The following is a 16,687-nucleotide window of genomic DNA, read 5'->3' as shown; positions in this document are numbered from 1 at the left end:
GACTTTTTCTTCTGTGACATATATATATGCATTAGTGGATTCAGATGTCTGTCTTCTTTCCTTATCTTTTCAAAGATCAAAGGTGTCTCTGAGTCATTATGAAAGAACTAGGACATTTCTGTGCTTTCAAGAATGATGTTGCATTTATTTTTCACTTCTTTCTTGCACATGTTTGATCACTCAAGAGGAAATTAGCACTGTTTAATCTCAGTATCTTTCCAGAGGTTCACAGTGTTGGAGAGGAACAGAGTAGAATGAAAAATTAATGCAGAGCTAAAGTGAACCAGCATTGCTAGTGCATGCTGGATAATCTTAAATACCTCTATTGTTTTTGCAGAAGTTAGTACCTATGTAATGTGTTCTTAAAGCATAAAAAAATACTGTTCTAAGTTTTAATTGATAGCACACTATGCAGATTAATCTTATTCTGAGATGTTTTAAAGGAAACACCCCAAAGATGGTATAGAATTTGACAGGGTAAATTTGTATTTATTTACATTATATGTATAGTTTATCTTTCTCATTTGGACTCAAAATAAACATGGCTTCTTTCCTATAACTATACTAAGGAAATTACTAAACAAGAACTTGTAATAGTCAACAGATATTGATAGGAAATTTAATCCAGGCTTGGCCAAAAATGACTAAACTAATTAAATTCATGCATGTACTCATGCAACTGCCATTGGTTTATCTAGCTTAGTACTGGCTACACTGACTTGCAGCAGCTCTTCAATGTCACAGGCAAAGAAAGGTCTTTCTTTGTATATGCCACCTATGATGCTTTAACTTTTTGAGGCAGGGACTGAATGTGGAACTTCTTTCAAAGCATGCTCTGTATCACTATGCTACAGTCTGTCCCTGTCAGAAGTAGCAAGGGTTTGTGAGCTTATACCAATATCAAGCATCAAGCACCTGCTTAATAATTATATATTAATTAAATAAAACCATTTTTTTAGAAACACAAATCAGAAGTAAAAGAATATACAATGAGCAACTGATTTAAAATGCAGACCAATAATAGTGCAATCCTAAATGGAGTTAAATCTTTTAAGCCACTGTCCTCAATGGATTTTAAAGAGTATAGCTTTGTTTAGGATTGTGTCATCAATTCGCTGAATAGGTAAGAACAAAAAGTTCCTTCAGTTTCCAAGTCTTTACTGTTTGTTTGTTCTTGATTTACATATGATGAGTAGGATTCAGTTCTTGTGTATCTGGTCTAAATATACTTAGGCTACCTTTGAAGTCAATAGGATATTGTAGTGTTGTTTCAGGATCATGCTGGGATCCATGATCATATGGATATTTAGATGCAATGTGACCATATTTTCATTCTGAACAAAAAAACCATCTGAGGGTTGTATGGTCTGTCTAACAGACTGCTATACATGCAAATTCTCTTGAGAGCAATCCTATGCAGGTCTACTCTGAAGTAAGTAATTTTTTTTTCAAATGGGGCTGACTCTCAGGAGAGTCTTCTTAAGATTACAGCCACAGTCCAAGAATTTGACTAGATTTGAATACATCTGCCACTTTTAATCTTTTATTAACTGACAAAACTCATTACAGATTATTTTCACTATCAATACACTGGGTGGTTCTTTGAAGTTTGTACTGTCATTGATATTGCTGTTGGAAGCAGTGGCTAGATATGGGATAAGCTTTTTCTTGCCAGTGTGTTGCTTTTGTTCAGAAAAATATAAACAGGAGAACCCAGAATGTTACAACTTCTGTTCCACATTATCTGTCCAATACTATGCTGAGATTTATGGGTTGGGTAGTTTTATTCTTCTATTGTAAACCGCCACGAGTTTTTGAGAGCTGCAGTATATGTCAAAATATCAATAAATAAATATAAATAAATCCCAATAAATAAAAGTGCCAAATGTGTGTTTTAGATCAGGGGTAGTCAACCTGTGGTCTTCCAGATGTCCATGGACTACAAGTCCCATGAGCTCCTGCCAGCAAATGGACATCTGGAGGACCACAGGTTGACTACCCCTGTTTTAGATCATTCACAATTCATTTTTGTTACTGCAATGAATATTGTACACATTAATTCTGACTGCTGTATCAAGTGAAATTGACTCTATGGGTCTAATTCAGGCTTTCTCAACAGGGGTTTCATGAAATGTTGGGATTTCTTGATAGCCCTGGAAAGGTTTCCTAAATTGTGTGTAAATTGATTAATTTTTAAATATTTTAATTAAAACTTTATCAAGTGATCTGACCATATATGGTTATGTTGATCTACTCCCCCTCCCAAAATGGCCAATGATGGGCCTGGAGGGGGGTGGAAATGGGGGGAGGGCCCTGATTATAAAAATCTTTGCTGACTGAGGTTCATTGCACATTGTAGTGACTGGAGTCCAGAGAGGAAAGAACTCTCATTTAAACTTAACTGTGTTGTGGGGTGGTAGCAGGGGATGACAGAGTGGTGGATGCCTGCCCCAACCTTGTTCCCAGCCCAGTGGAGTAGGCCACTGGGCTGCTTTTAGCATTAGAGGCTGCGAAGGAGCGTGATGTCACTTCTAGTGACGTATCTTCTTGGGGTCATGGCAGGGGTGTGTAGCCTGCTGACATCACTTCCGGAGTTTCTCGAATCTTGAAGAATATTTCAGAGGTTTCTCAACAGTAAAAAGGTTGGGATATGCTGGTATAATTGAAACTCTTAAGGAAGTTGCAATGGATAGAGTAAAAGAGACTTCTGCTTTGTGAACTTTGCATGTTCCATAAGCAAGTGACTATCGGAATTGCATAACTGCTCGTTATTACACTATTTGTACATTGAGTTCATTAACCCAGCTTTAATTCATAATAACTTCCTCTATGAGGCAAGAGCAGTAACTTGCACATGCCTGCTGAAAATTATTTATGGATAAATATATGGAACAGAGGTCTACCAGCCACAAGGTATAGATGAACACTATGGGGATTTCCGCACCCTTTAAATGTAGTGTCATGCCAGTCAAATGTAAGCTGAATATTCGGGCCCCTTCATATGATGTCGCCCACATCTAGCTGACAGCTCTTTACATCCTCCATTTTAAAGCGCTTCTTTGGGAATTACATAAAGTGGATTAACCAACCTAAAAAGCGCTAGCTTATGGAGAGTAACCAGCAGGCAACCAGCAGAAGGAAGGTATGGAGGCTCAAATGCGCTAAAGTCATCTGTTGTGTCCCGTCCTCACTCCCACCTCCCTATCCCTTGTTCCCAGGGATGAGAATTACTTTTTTAAAAAATTGTGAACTTTCTGGAGCGATGAATTGGCGGATACACATGTAGGCGATGCTAGAAATAAAAAGAATATTTCTTTTAACAAAGCATGCCTCTCAAACATTTTCTTCCCCACCCCAAAATCAGGAACAACATTAATTTACTAATTTATCAAAGGATTCAGCTGCTTCGGCTTCGGCGCCCATGGAAATCAATGATGCCAGACAATAATGGGAATATCAGCATACCTGCCTTTCCTGGGGCTTGGATGGATGGGAGTGTGAGGTACAGCCTCCATACATTCAGGATAGCTCTGAGAGATGCTTCCATGATTCCCCTGCAAATTTCAAAATGATTGGTCCACGGGGTCCATGTCTAGGGGCTCCCAAAGAGGGTGCCCCATCCCTCCATTATATCCAATGGAGAATTGGGCCCTTTGTGCACAAGCCTACTTATTTGTTTATCATATTTATTTATTTATTTATCATACTTCTATACCGCCCTCCCCGGAGGCTCAGGGCGGTTTACATTATAACAGAGAACAATTAAAATTGAATTAAAAATACAATGTTGGTAGTTACTCAAGACACATTTCTACTATTTTGGACTCTCATATTAATTAATTAAAAACATTTTCACAGCCTCTCCAGCTTGTTGTAGTGGTTAGGAGCACTGAATACTAATCTGGTGAGCCAGGTTTGATTCCCTGCTCCTCCACATGCAGCCAGTTGGGTGACCTTGGGCTCGCCACAACGCTGATAAAGCTGTTTTGACCAAGCAGTAATATTAGGGCTCTCAGCCTCATCTACCTCACAGGGTTTCTGTTGTGAGGAGAGGAAAGGGAAAGGGAAGACTCCTTCTGGTAGAGAGAAGCAGTATATAAGACTCTTCTTCATATAAATATCCATGAGGCAGCTCACAAACAAACCCAGTAAAACAATACCACATGATAAAATGAGAACAGCAGCAAAACAGGATACAAAAAAATTAACAGATGAAAACAAAATTTAAGATTAAATATTGGGGCAAGATTATATAAAGACATGATTAGAAGCCATTTAAGACAATGCTAGCATAAAATGGGAAATGATGGACAAAAGCCTTGGGTAGAGATTTGCCCCTCCATTGCAAACTGCATGCTTCCACTTTATTAGAGGCTCTTGGGGCTTCCATTTTAAACAAGCAAATAAAAAGCTTCTTTGTTCCCACAAAGAAAATAGCATGACAGCTGCCACTAAAATCTTTGTGTAAAAGCCTGAAGCTAGAGAACTCCATGTGCCATCTTCAAAATTGTGATGGTCAGCTCCAGTGTTCCCTCTCCCTAGCCCTTTAACATTTATTTTAAAACATCCTCAGCTCGGCTCACATGTGGGCCACAGTTCAGGTGATGGGGTAGCCTTCACCAGGCACACCTACTAGCATCCTATCGATCCTCTGAACACCTGGCCACAGTGATCCATGTGATGGTCACCTCAAGAATAGATTTCTTGCTTTACACGGGCCTGCCCTTGTCCTTGATCCAGAAATTGTAGCTGCTGCAGAATATATATTGGAGGGCCCATGTCCAGCCTGTGCTGAGGCAGCTACATTGGTTACCAGTTGCAGCCCAGATCCAGTTCAAGGTTTTGGTTTTGACCTTCACAGTCTGGGACCCACATATCTGAGGGACCATCTGTCACCCTATGCCCCTTGCAGACCTTTGCATTCTGCGAGTACTAATTTGTGGGTTTTCCCCAGCCCCAGGGAACTTCGCCTGGCCTCAACTAGGGACAGGGCCTTTTTGGTCCTGGCCCCAACATGGTGGAATGAACTCCTGGATGAACTGTGGTCCTGTGGGAGCTTTCTGCATTCTGTAGGGCCTGCAAAATTGAGTTCTTCTGCCAGGTCTATGCTTGAGGCCAGGGTCTGAGTAGAAGATCTGATCGGGGCCCCCTGGTGCTGAGCAGCGGTATGCCAGGGTTACTTGCCGCGCGGGTTGTCACTCTTGCCACATCCCTATTGGATGATGTTTATGGGAGGGATGTAGTATATTTTTACGGCCATATTTATTGATCTATGTATTGTAATTTTTATGTCTCTTGTTAATTTTAATTGGGTTTTATTGGGGTTTATAATTATGCACAATTGTAACCCGCCATGAGCCAGTCTCAGAAGTGGCAGGAAATAATAGTAATAGTAATAATAGTAATAATAACAATAATAATAGCAAGACTGATGTCAGTTCAGTGCTTCTTCATCAACATGACAAGCTGGAAGGAGGTGGGGCCAGGTGCTGCAAGCAGAGCAGTGATAGTTTGTGTGATTAGTGTTTCAGTATGCGTCCATTTGCTGCCCTGTGTAAAAGCAGCCATGTTTCTTTGGTACTTAATATTGTAAATTTGGCTCAAGACATACATTAATGGTAAAGAAATTCTTCAGTTTGGGTGCTGCTATTGAAAAGACCTGTCTCTGGTGCTCAATCTCCTCCTGGCTTCTGATGGTGGAGAAACTCAGAGCAGGGCCTCTAATTATGTGAACCTGGACCAAAACTTTGGATTTTCATAGAAAATAACCATGACTCTGAATTGAGTTCATAAGTGACCTAGCAAGTAACTGGTTGGGATTTTTTAAAATTGAATGGTCCCTTAAATTGGTACATTGAATTAGTCAAAGCTTTTGAACTAGGGTTTTCAGCTCCAGTTTGGGAAACATATTGATCCCTGAGACACGGGGGCTTGAGGATGGGGAGGGATTTCAATATGGCATAATGCCAAAGAGTCCACCTTCCAAAGTCATCCTTTTCTCCAGGTGATCCCTGTTGCCCAGAGATCAGTTGTAATACTGTAAGATCTCCAACCACCACCTGGAGGTTCAACCCTATTACAGATTGCATATGTGGCCCCATGTATAATGTATAGCAGTCCAACAGGGCTATAATCAGAGCAAGCATAACCATTGGAAGTATAAAAACAAAAAGTGCCAGGGATCACACATGCCTAGAAGTTAACATTCAAACATAGAAGCATTTAACTATATATATGTGTGAAAAGGCTCTAAAAGTAAGTCCAAGCCATTTTGCTAACCAAGTGATCCAAGAAGATTTCTGGTATTGCAAAGAATTCTGGGGCATCACATATAGATGCCCTATTGATTGGGTTCAGATTGCTAGAGCAATCCTCTATTGCCTAGTGCTGGGTCCAAGCACTGAAAATAGGTGTTTGGAACAGAGCCTGGTAAATCATGTTCACATTAAATTCTGGGTACAGCATAAAGAAGATGTGGTACACTGGTAGTTTTCAAATGTGCTGACTAATTCAACCCTTTTAAAAATTTTCAATCAATTTTGGCTCAGTGCCTTCCAGATCATGTTCTTAGCTGTATTCTGTGAATATTTTCTATTTGCAAGTGTAAATCCTTTCTAGGTTGCTTCTGCACACTTATCCCTATCATTAATGTTTTGTTGCTATTTTTTAATCCCATGGTTACAGCTTCTAGAATCATCGAATTCTGCTGCCAAATGTGCTCTTCATCAAAATCATGCTATTTAGAAATGTTAGCCTGTAATTTGCCTAATCGCTTTACATTTATAGACATGTCTTCCTGCTAGAAGCTTCATACTCTATTAAGAATCACAGATGTTTATCCCTCCCTGCTTTTCATTTGTATCTATTACTTCTATTTCCCTGCCATGATCTTTCTACATCCCCTATGGGAGTTTTTTGATCACAGCTTGTCAATGCCACTACTGTTGTTTCTTAAAGTAGGTCAAAGAAAGAGTAACATGAGGTCTTGCATCCTTGAGAGAGCTGAGTGTACTGTTTCCGTGGTGCTTGTCTCTGCCAGCAGGCAATTATAGAACAGAATTTGAAGGTGCATCCTGTTGTGAGGTGTATAATCTCTCACAGTAGGACCAAGAACACAAAAATGAGTAAAAGGAAGACATGAGATATTTTGCTGAGCATTATTTTATATACCTATAGTTAAGAAGGTGTGGCTAATTGTTAGGATCTTTGGGTCAAATACAAGTACAATTATTATCCAGCAGAAGTCACTTCCACCATCAGAAGAGGTTGGATGATGCTCCCTTTTCCTCCCATCCCATGGCAGGGGGGGGAGAGGCTGCCCCTTGTCCCTTGGTGTTCCTGAGGGTCCTCTCCCCACCCAGAAGCAACATTTCTAAGAGTTCAGTAGGCTGCAATGTGAAGGGGCAGTAGAGAAAGCTTTGCTCTATTAACTGAGCCCCATTGTCAGTATTTTGGATCCAATCTGTTATTTTTATTGATTTAAATATGTATACACTTTTTTTGTCACAGGAATCCATAGACAGTCTTACACTAGTAAAATCAATTCATAAGCCAGAAATAACAACTCAGCAATCACAAAATATTTTCAGAATATTGTTCAATTCAATGGAGCCACTCAGATATTTTACATTAAAACAGCAAATTGACATAATGATTTAAAACAACAATTCTAATCAGCATATGAAAAGTTAACAGGAATAGAGCCAAACAATCCTCACGGGCAACATGGAGCAGGGTTTCTCTGCCTTACTTCAGTGTATAAGGTTCACATGGAAAACTTAGTCATTGACATACCCTGATCCCAATCATTACCAAGAAGCAAGGTAGGAACCAATGAAAATGTATCAAAGAAGATGTAATATGCTCAACCCAGGTTGGCTGTTTTAATAACAAGGAATGTTGCATCAATTGAAGCTTCTGAGAACTTTTCAAAGGCATTTAGATTGCATTTTTATTGCAACTGGTATATTAAAGGCACTCAATGCTGTTACTAATTATGCATCATCAAGTCTGATTCAGTCTTCTGAATAACCCAGCAACAATAATTTAGGACTCTTACTAAAAGTACCACAGGTATCTAAGGATCCTTTCCAAAGTATTGTCTTCTTGTTTGTTTTATTTGAAAAAGTGTGTCAAACCTAATGGTATAGAACTAGTGAAAAAACTGGTAATGAAATGAGGATGCACATAGCAAATGTGTGGGAATCAAAGACTTGTGGACTGGTATAAAATGATAGTGTGTCTTTTCTAACTAAATTAACATTGCAAAAAAGGGTGAGAAGAAAGAAAATACCAGTCAGATAAATTGTTTACTGAATATTCAAACACGAATTTTATTGATTCTACTAGCAAGAAAGCCCATTGCAAGCAGAAATACAATGGGCGCTAGGACCCAGGGGACACCGGGAGGTGCAAATCTCTGTGTCTCTCTCTCTCCCTATCACTGCCTGTCTCGGTGTGCCTTGGAGCAGGAGGCATAGCAGACAATGAGGGCTGGTTTGTAGGAGGGAAGGAGGGCTAGTGTACAGCTTGGATCCTATGAATGAGTTCCAAATGCACTAGATTTCTGCTATGGAATGTGCTGCTTCTTCTCCTTAAAGTCTTCTTTGTGCAGCATGAATATGAATATAAATTTAAAAGACATTTTAGTCCACAGCCACTTTCTGGTTGTTTGGAAGCAAAACTGAATCCAGGCAATAACCTAAGCTGTATGCCTAAGGCTTTCTCCACCTTGGCACTGACCTGGTGGAACACTGTCCTGACTGAGATCAGGACCATGTGGGACTTAAAACAGTTACACAGGGCCTGTAAGACTGGGCTGTTCTACCAGGCTTATGGCTGAGACCCATAGAAATACTTACTATAACTGTCCTTCCTATGTAGATAATAATGATGCCATATTGCTAATCCCACTTTAGCACTGTATTCCCCACTGGAGGGGTAAGTCTGTGGGATTTTAAAGATAAACTGGTTTTATAATAACAATGTTTTAATGTGTTTTAATTGTTCAATTGCTGGATTGACATTGTAAATCACCCTGAGCTCTCAGGGAATTGTGGAATAGAAATATGAAAAATAAATATATGGGAGTGCAATTCCATCCAACTTTCATGTGTATGTGTATAAAAGCACCATCAAGACTCTTACAACTTATGGGGACCCTATGAATTAATGGCTCTCAAACATCCTATTGTTAACAGTCTTGATCAGAACTTGCACACTGAGGGCCATGGATTAGTTTCTTGATTCAGTTCATCTCATGTTGAGGCTTCCTCTTTTCCTGTTACTTTCAGCTTTTTCCTAGTATTATTGTCTTTTCCAGGGACTTATCATAATGAGATCCAAATACAATAGCCTCTGTTTAGTCATTTTGCTTCTAGGGATTCTTTAGGCTTAGAACAATTTGTCAATCTGCCAGCATCAGAAGTCTGGTTTCATTCAGTTACTTCAAACAGGGTTTGAAGGGTTAAATGGCCTCTTCCTTCCAGTGTGGCCTCTGAACCACATATGCTATCTGTCTGTCTGTCTGTCTGTCTGTCTGTCTGTCTGTCTGTCTGTCTATCCGTCCATCCATCCATCCATCCATCCATCCATCCATCCATCCATCCATCCATCATCATCATCATCTTATTTATTACCCGCCTCCCCCCAAAGGCTCGAGGCGGGTTATAACACTCCGATAAAACCCCCAGTACAATCCATTAAAACCGGTATAAAAAACCAAAATACGTACAGCAACCCCATAAAACCAAGATGCTGCAGTGAAAAAAACTCCTCCTGAACCTAAAACCCCAAATCTTCTTCACCTAGAGGGGAAGGTGCAAGAGGGTTCTGCATTATAGCTGAGAAATGCCAGTACTGGAGATGACATTCTCAAGTAATGTCATTTTGATGACATTCTTCTGTGGATCGGTGAATCCAGGAGAAAAAAAGATTTTTTCCCCATTACATCTGTCTTGGTTGTAGTATAGTATCTAACCATCCATCTAATCTAATAATCTTTCAAACTATCAGTTCTTAGTAAGGTATTAAAGGCTATATTCCTGTGTAATTTTTTTAATTTTTAAATTTCTCAATAACATGCATTACTTAGCCTCTGCTTTGCCTACTCTAAGAATACGAGATCTGTTCCTGAAGGAAAACCTTTGTTATACTTACACTGGTTGTTATATTATTAGCTCCTGTTGTGGCCTTAAAATAGCCGATTATCTCCGAGTTTCACTGCAGGAGTTCTAGGATCTGTAGTGATTAAAAAGCTGCCATTAGTGCAATAAAGGCCTGGAATATTTTGAGATCAAAGACATATTGGATGGAACTGACTCAGCTGGTAAGTATAATCATGTGTTAAACTGTTAATATGTGAAAAAATTACTGCTATAGAGTCATTGTGATATAGTGGTTAGAGTGTTGAATAGGACAACGGAGAGTAGGAATTAAATTTCCCCTCGTCCATGAAACTCACTAGATGACCTTGGGAAAGTTACTATATCTCAGTTAAGCCTATATCAGGGTTGCAGTGTGGATAAGACTGTCAACATGTGCTTTCACTGTCAACATGTGCTTTCCACCACAATGTAGTCATAGTAAATGGCACGATGTTGCTCTAGGAATCTCTGTAAACTGTGGTTTTAACAGAGCTTTTGCAATTCCTAGAGTGATGTGGCATAATATCAAGTGTGAGGACGTTGCCCTTCCATTTTCCCACACATGTCGCCCATGTCCCCCACTCATCATTTCCTGTTTCTTGCCAGCCAGTAAAGATGGAGAAGGACAAAATAAAAATGAAGACATATATACTTAAAATAATATAGTTATGCATATGCAGTAGAGGCTCACTAAACAAAAATCCTGGGGGATGGGCAATCTGTGGCTGTCATGAAAACTAGAAGACATCTGTGAGGAAAGCCAGTAATGGGTTAGAAAAGCTTAAGAACATTCTTTGGGCTTTGAGGCCTCATCTGCACATGAAGCAGAACAAGGTGATAATCCTGAAGAGGTAGAAAATGGGGTATGCACTTAGCTGTAACTGTAGTTCATCGAATGGACACCTGTACAGTTACACATGGGTAAAGAATATGTGCAGGCCCACCACAGAAAGGACTTTTTGTAGCACAAAACACCTCCAGGTGCTCTGTCCCCCTCCTCCACACTGTCCTGTATTTTCTGGTGTGATATAGAGGGAACAGAGCACCTTTCCCTCAATTCCACTGCCAAAGTAAAGAAAAGGTTACCAGACTGAGTTAAGAGTTTATAGCAGGGCAGGAAGGAGGGTTATGTGATTGCATATGCGATCACTTGATGAATAGCAGTTACAAATAAGAGCAAGTCTATTTTCATCCTTCCTGCTTAACCTGTATGCTGAGATCATTATGAGAGAGATTGAACTCAAAGAATCAAACATTAGAATAAAGATTGGAGGAAGGAATAGAAATAATCTTCGGTATGCTGATGACACTACTATCTGAAACTAAGGAAGGCCTAAAACAATTGATTACAAAAGTCAATCAAGTAAGCAAGGTCTTTTTTTAAACACTAAAAAGTCAAAAATAATGACCACTGCAAAAACCAGACGTCACAATAACAATTGATGGTGAAGAGATCGAATGCATTCAAGAGTTCATTTTCTTGGATCACAAATTGATGCAACTGGTGGTCGCAGTATAGAAATAAAACGTCCGGTTGCTCAGCGAACAAGCTCGAAACTAATGAGCTCGAAACGAACAAGGAAAAACAAGGACAAAAAACTGACTATCACATTAGTTCAATTAGTTTTATCTATCTGGTGTTGGAGAAGGCTTCTGCAGATTCCATGGATGGCAAAAGTCACGAACAAGGAAATACTATAGCACATAAAGCCTGATCTATCACTGTTCGGCAAAATCACAAAGCTCTGGCTCACTTACTTTGGCCATATCATGCGATCCAACTCAATAGAGAAAGCAATTGTGCTAGGATCGGTCAGTGGAAAAAGGAAACCAGGCCAACAAAGAACATGGTGATTAGATACGATCAAAATGAATACTGGCTAGAACATTACACAACTAACCAAAGTAGTGCAAGATCAGAAATCGTGGTGGCAGCTGTGCCATAGGATTGGCAAGAGTCAGACTCGACTGAATGGCTAACATCATCATTATCATTTTCATCATTGTGGTAGCTGCGCAGTGGTGCATGGAAGATTAGCAAGCTGATTTACCAGTTTTAGGAAGGCATGTGTGAGTTCTTAATTTAATAGAGATTACAGAACCGCTCTTCCCACTGTTGCATCTCTCATGGTATCCATATCAATCATGTAGTGTCCTGCATGGTGCAGGAGAAAGATCACATTGCAGCCTTGCAGACTGAGTCAATGAAGAGACCATGGTGAAAAGCTGCAGGTGTAGACTATGCCCATGTAGAATGGGCATGAATCTTCAGGAGTCGGTCAATTTGCGCCAGTTTATAACATAGTATGATATGACATATATGACTATCCATCTTGAGAAGGATTGAGCAAACTGTTTCTTGCTCTTGTTGGAGCATACTGAAGCACTGAATAAGTTGTAATTTTTTCTAAAGGATTTTGTTCTATTTAGATTGAAGAAGAGGGTCTTTCTAACATCTAAGAAATGAAAGGCTTGTTCTCTTTTGTCTTGTGGCTGAGGATATAACAGTGGCTGGGTAAAACCTTGATTTAAACGGATCTGGATGTTACTTTGCGTAGGAACTGAAAAGAGATGTGAAAGACTACCATAATATCAAATATTTTCAGAAGGGGGATGTTGTGTCTCAGTGCCTCTAATTCACTGACACACCTGACTGATGTGATTACCACTGGAAACATGGTTTTCATAGCGAGTAGTTGAATGGTTTTAGGGGACGGGTTTATGTAAGCCGCCTCGAGCCTTCGGGGGGAGGCGGGGTATAAATATAAATATAATAATAATAATAATAATGTGGCAAGTGGCCATTGACTAGATGATTTGCCCATGAATTGAGAGAGCACTAGCGAGAGGCCGCACTGGGGAAACTAGGGGTTAAACTGGCAGAAATTGGTTCAGTAGCCCATTGAGGAAGTAATTTTATTCCTTTTGGGCAAATAAGGACTTCCCATCAACCTGAAGATAAAACCATGCTATAGTGGCTGTGAATTTGAATGGAGATGGATGTGAAGCCACCTCCAACTAAGTATAGGAGGTACCCAAAGACCTTTTTTATCAGGTCTTGTTCTGTGGTCCATCTCCTGAATTATTTCCACTTGGCCAAAGAGGAGCGCCAAGTTAGGGTTTCTGGCATTAAGTAAAAATTACTTGATGGGCTCAGAAAGTTTTCTGTTGGTTATTAAATGAACCACATGATGAAATGTAGGCTGCCAATGTTGGATGGAGGAAAGGACTCTGTAGCAGTAGATTGTGCTTCTGCAAGGGTAGAATGTAACAGTTGTGGGAAATGGTAATTAATATCGATAACCACAATTGTCTTGGCCAGAAGGGTGCTATCAGAATAATGTGTGTTCTTGTAGAGGGCCTTGTGAATTAGTGGTAATGGGAGACGGCATATAGCAGGCGCCCTGTTCACTGGATTTAAAAAGCATTTCCCAAGGATTGTGATTTTCAAGTGCCCAGGGAGCAGACATATTTGTATTTTCTATTCTCACTGATAGCAAACAGTCTAGCGGGATGAATTTGAGAAAGTCTGCTAGTTGACTGTTGAGTGGTCTGAATAGAAGCTTTATTATGAATTGCCCATTCCTAAATCAGGGTGGATATAACAACTGAGGGAACGTGCCACCCTGGTAATGTAGTACATGACTGTTACATTTTCAGTGGCTATTTGTATGCTTTTGCCAGACATGTTTGTGTGAGACCAGTAGGCTGTTGTATACCGCTTTGAGTTCCAGCATGTTGGTGTACATATGCATCTCTTGGGGGAGCAGACCACATCCTGCTGATTGAGACCCTCTTTGTGTGTGCCCCTCATTCTGAAAGGGAGATACCTGTGGTTAGCAGGGTTTCTGGTATTGGGGGATGAACGGGGGCTTAAGGCTGTGAGAAACTACATCTGGAGCAAGTACATAAGTATCCTTGCATGCAGCACCTCTAATATGGTGGATCCCATTAACTAATGCAATATTTTCTTCAGGATAGACATTTGGAAGCCTGATTTTTGGCACTGAAAGATTTGTTCTGTCAAGATTTGTTCTTGAAAAGACCTTGGATAGGGTAGAATCTAAAATGGTGTCTATGAAGTGTATACCTTGTGTCGGTTCCAGCTTGGATTTCTTTATTTTGACTTTTAAACCTAGTGCTCTACCTGCCACATAAAGTGAAAGTCTGACAGGAGCTTTAATTTCTAATTGGCCACAACTAGCCAGTCATTGAGGGATGACATGTATCCCCATTTCCTCAGCTAAGCTACTACTATTGATTCCACCTTGGTGAAAACCTTGGCCATTGAAGGTAGCCTAAAGTAGCAATCCCCAACCTGTGGGCGGTGGACCACATGTGGTCCGTCGACTAACTGGAGGTGGGCCGCGAAGGATGCCTTCCCCCCCCCGGCCCTTTACTTCATCCACGATCCGGCAGGCGCACATGGGACTATCTTGTTGCAGAGAAACAAGCTCAGGGTTCCCATTGATTTGTCATTGTCATGGGTTAAAATTTCCATGAAAATAAAATGTTCCTTATGTTCATTGTGGCGTGTCTGTATCTTATTTTGAAGGGATGTTTAAACATTACCATAGCGACCAGAGTCAGAGAGCGTTAGGGCAGTGGGCCTCAGTAAAATTGAGTGGTCCCCAGTGATAAAAAGGTTGGGGACCACTGGCCTAAAGTATTGGAAGCAGAGGTACATGTGGTGATCTGGCCTTTCTTTGACATGGAAATGTATCTAATAAGTGCAGTGCTACAAACCATGCACCTGAGCATAACAGATGGAGGACATTGATAACTGACACCATTCTGAACCTTTTTTATTGACAGAAACTTGTTTAGGCCTCTCAGTTTAAGATGGGTCTCACTGCTTGTTTTTCTTGACCAGAAGGTATCTGGAATAGAACCCTGAGGGTCAATCTTTCATAGGCATTTCAATGATATCTTTCTTGCCAAAAAGAGTGTTGACTTCTGCTAGGAGTTCTGGAAATGGGATGGGAGTGCAGGATGATGAGGGAGTTGGAAGAGACAACCCCATTGACATGATGCTGAGCGCCCATTGTTCTTGGGAGATGTCCTACCAGGTGATTTGTTGAGGACACAGTGTCTTTATTGTTATGTGCATGGGCATGGTCTATATGAAAAACCTGTTTTACAGGTTGAGCTGAAATTTTGGTGTAGGGAATCTTCTCTGGCAACACTGATGCTGATAGTAATGACCTCATGTAGACCTTCCATGACTGAAAATATGACAGGACCTGTATAACTCTGAATGCCACAATTGTTACCCTTAGTGGGCACTTTTGTGAAAAAGCAACAAAAAGATGTAAAATATTGTTTCAGGGCATGAAATTTGTCTTGAATTTTATAATTACTAATCTGTCATTTTTGATCAAAAAACATAGAACTTTTATCGCCTTTCCAGAATTCTTTAAAGAACACAAATTATAACTAAAATTAGTACTAATAATGGAATACATTGCGGGAAATCCATACATTTGTAACTTAAAGATACCGCCTCGCTATTCTATCTTCTCAGTTTATAGTTAAATTTAAACATATTAATATTTAGTAAAATTAAATAACTTCACACATATTAGGCCACCCATGCTCGTTTATAAACCACTATGTAGTTTCTCTTCACAAATTTCCCCAGTTTTATTGTTAGCCTTGCATGTCTTCTCAATCAGGCCTGAACTGAACTGTATTGTTTTAGATTCAGCTGCCTGAGAAAGCTGGGTGAGAGGGCATTTAAACAGATCGAATCACTGAATCACAATTCAGTCACAGCTGATTCAGCCTGTTTAAATTGCAGGCATGGGTAGCTCAGCTTGGATAGGTCTGAAAAGTACCCGAATCTGCATTGACTTGGATACTTTTTAGCTTATCCAAACTGAGTCACTCATCCCTACTTTTACCCTTGCAATACATCCAGTTGCTGTCATAAAATTAGTAGTTCTCTTTCAAAGGAATACCAAAGGAAGATTAGAGAGACTGCTGAATTGCAACTGATAATGAAACTCAAGACTGAATTGACCTGGGTTTCCTGACTCATTACCAATACTGATTTCTTCACACCTACTATCATCACACCTAATCCAGTCACAGCTGCTATTGTCATTTGTCTGCTAATACCGTCCTGCATCTGAAATCACTCCACTGTCCAGTATAGAGGGCAGATGGATTCTTATTCTATCTGTATCTGAAGAAGTGAGCAGTGACACACAAAACCTCATACCCTGCAATAAATTGTGTTAATTCAAAGTTTGAGTCCAGTGGATCAACAAAGTGTCTCCTCGTTCTGACAACTAACTCTGATGAGTCCCTGACTCCCTGATGCCGCCTGAAAGTTAAATATAGGATCTGGGTCTAGAAAGCTTGAAGTCTACTGACATAAAGCATTCCTAAGAGGGACTTTCTGTTACACAAACGCCACAAATTTCTCAAGGCAATGTAAAATAATATTGCATTTCCAAACCCTTTTCATATTCAGCAGGTTAAATTGCATTGACTTTCAGAACAAATTTACACAGCCACACACGATTTCTAGCTGATGT

At 40.0% G+C, this 16,687-nt stretch overlaps 1 protein-coding gene across 1 annotated transcript in view; it reads left to right on the top strand.

Annotated features, from left to right (window-relative positions):
• PLS1 (plastin 1) overlaps positions 1 to 16,687 on the top strand; it is a 52,154-nt gene that overhangs the window by 843 nt on the left and 34,624 nt on the right. The gene's annotated exons all lie outside the window — the stretch shown is intronic.

This window comes from Paroedura picta, chromosome 8 (genome assembly GCF_049243985.1).
Source record: "Paroedura picta isolate Pp20150507F chromosome 8, Ppicta_v3.0, whole genome shotgun sequence".
Classification (NCBI taxonomy): Eukaryota; Metazoa; Chordata; class Lepidosauria; order Squamata; family Gekkonidae; genus Paroedura; species Paroedura picta.
This window is presented reverse-complemented; position numbering and strand designations above follow the sequence as displayed.